The 2,898-nt window shown below is 53.6% G+C and overlaps 1 non-coding gene across 1 annotated transcript; it reads left to right on the top strand.

Moving 5' to 3' along the window:
• Positions 1-1,618: 1,618 nt before the first annotated feature.
• LOC111730496 lies at positions 1,619-1,737 on the top strand. The gene has a single exon (XR_002776718.1). It is a non-coding gene; the product is annotated as a 5S ribosomal RNA (ribosomal RNA).
• Positions 1,738-2,898: the final 1,161 nt, after the last annotated feature.

Raw genomic sequence — 2,898 nt, 5'->3', positions numbered from 1 at the left:
TTGGACTTGGGTCTACTTAAAGGCAACGAAATTTATAAAACAACTTCTCGGAGGCCCTTCTGGAGCAACGAGGGGGCTTCCGGGGTGCTGGTGGTCATGTGTGCATAGATCTGGGTGCCGGTGGCATAAGCATGTTCGGTTCGCGAAAAATCACTAGGCTGTACACGTACGATGCGTGTGTTTTCCAGCATGTACCTTCTAATTTAATAAAAACTTCTCTAAAAACCTAAAAGTCCCTCCTACGCTTCAGATTCTACTTTAGGGAAAGAGCCAACCCTCACCTAGGTTGTTAGAATAGAAAGGATGCCGCCTGTAGAGCTGGACCTGCGGCCTTGCTGCGCACGCACGACCCCGCCATGGGATTAGAGTGACTCACCAGCCCGCTCGTCCTGACTGCAGGGAGCCCGCAGATCTCAGGGCACTGGGCCTGGCGGTGCCCTGACGCCCACACGCAGGCCACCGCCTGGGACCCGAGAACAGCCAGCTGAGTCTGCTCCCCACGAAGGGAGCTAGGATGGGAACCGAATGGATTCAAGGCGGCCAGTCTGACAGGAAACGGACAGGGGAAGCAGAGGGGAACGGGGACCGAAATGAGAGGGCGTCTACCTCCCGCCTGGTGAAATACGATCTTGGCACCATGTGTCGGCACTAATTGTCCTACGAAGCATAAGTCACTCTTTTTTCATGTCATGGAAATGAAAACTAACATTTAAGTGGAATTCCCCCTTAAACCTGATCTTACTAGCTCTGAGATTAGGCCTCCACTGAAGGAGGCTGTAAGAAATAAGCCATGTGAGACCCATTCCTAAATTTGCTGGAGGGTGTTTACTGATGAGGGCCGATGGGAGACATGCCTGTGTGTTTCATTTTTGGACATTAAAAAAATTCCTTGAAATTTGATTTTTTTACACAAAAATGATGGTGAACCTTATAACGGATTACATTCTGCCCCTCCTACCCGACCCCGGCCTTTTATTGTTGTTGTTGCTGGAAGCTTCTGACCAGATCCGGAACCCGCCTCGAGCGACTGTGCAGGCCTCCCCAACACCCGGTCAGATGCTGTGCTTGTCCTCGGGTGGCTGACTCACTCCCACCTTCCACGCGTACCAACCGCCTCGCTCATCTCTGAAGGGGCGGCCTGCCACGCAGCACTCCGCAAGTTGCTTGTACGTCAAGCGAGGCAGAGCCTAATGAGGTCGATCCACTCTCCAGACCGTGTTATCTCTCATTCCCACGCCAGTGTGCCCTCGCCCGTGAGGGCGGCCAGGGCAAGATAAGCTATCCTGCCCCCACAGCCTGGGCAAGGGCTCACCCCGCCCCCGAACACGTGCCTGCGGCCTTTTTAACAAAATAATCGTGGGGCGGTTTCGCTGATCGGAATCATGCTGACACATGCGTGTGCACACACGCGTGCACACGAGTGATCAGAAACCCATCCCCTTCCAGACACACGATTTAGGAAGAGACCCCTCCCCTTCCCAGGCACGTGTGCTTCCTACTTCTTCGGTGCATTCCCCTTACAAATCTCCGTACATGATACAAACACCTCTCCATACTTCATTCGTATTGTGATGTCAGGTATCCATGAGAAAGAGCATGTCTTGGAAAGTACATGTGAGTCTATGGCCACGCCACCCTGAACACGCCCGATCCCGTCTGATCTCGGAAGCTAAGCAGGGTCGGGCCTGGTCAGTACTTGGATGGGAGACCACCTAGGAAGACCAGGTGCTGTAGGCAGAAAAATAAAAAAATAAAGGATTGTAAGCTGACGGGGTCCTTGCAATCTGTGAGGTCAACCAAGGGTTGCTTTGCCTCAAAGAAAAAAAAGAAAAAGAAAGAAAGTAAATGTGAGATGGCGCGTGAAGCCATCACGGTCACAAATTACAACCCGAGCACGACTGTTAGCACAAAGCTCCCCCTGCCCTCGCTTTTCCTCGGCCCGGCTGCCTCTCGGAGCCGGCCTCTGGCATCGGTTCGATGCACATCCTCCGAGGCTGCGTCTGTAGCAAGGTGCGGGGTTTTATCGTCTGTGAGTTAAGCGAGTGGTGTGCTGTACACGTCACACTGTCCCCTCCCTCGCCTTTTCCACTTACTGCCTTAGAGCACCTTTCCTGCTCTAAGGAACAGGTCTTCCCCGCGCTAACTCACCCCGGCGGCCTCCTCTGGCCTCTGGCTGCTGCTCTAACATCCATACTTCTGTCAGCGGCCCCCAACCCAGTGCTGGTCCTGAGGGAATTCGGAAAATCCGACTGCATGAGCATGACGGGCTCGTAGGGTCGCTGGGCCGGGGTAAGGTGTTAAACCGGATTCATTCCGACCGTGAGTCTGGGCCTGAAGGTCATTCGCTGAATGATTTTTGACGGGCTGTCTACTGGGCACTGTTCCAGGACCTGGAGATACAGCTGTGAGCACAAAATAATCACCTCTGCCTCTGCGGTGCTTACGTGGCCTTGAGGGGGGACAAAGATGGTGAGAAACGCTACGTTGGCTGGTAAGAGCTACAGAGGAAAATCAGGGAGGAAAGAACGGGGGGGGGCGGGGCGGGTATCCAAGATCAGTGACAGCAATTTTCAACATGGTGGCCATGGAGGGCCTATGGAGGTGACACTCTGGGCCAAGTCACAACTTTAATTTGCATAAAGTTAGTAGCTTTTCAGCCAGAGAAGAGTTGAGCAAGGTGTTTTCAGCAGCCTCTTTCTCGTCTTCAGCCTTCCCACACTTGGCTCGCCCTCCCAACCTTGACGGCTGAGCAGCCCTCGTCAAAGACGATCACGTGTCCGCCGGTCTACTGACCGCTCGCCGCAAAAACACGTGGCTGCTTCCCTTCCCGGCTCCCTTGCCAGGCGCTGACACTGTTAAAACCTATCAAATCGCTTCTCTTGACAACTGTTTTGAAAA

This window comes from Pteropus vampyrus, unplaced genomic scaffold, assembly GCF_000151845.1.
Source record: "Pteropus vampyrus isolate Shadow unplaced genomic scaffold, Pvam_2.0 Scaffold317, whole genome shotgun sequence".
NCBI classification, from domain to species: Eukaryota; Metazoa; Chordata; class Mammalia; order Chiroptera; family Pteropodidae; genus Pteropus; species Pteropus vampyrus.
This window is presented reverse-complemented; position numbering and strand designations above follow the sequence as displayed.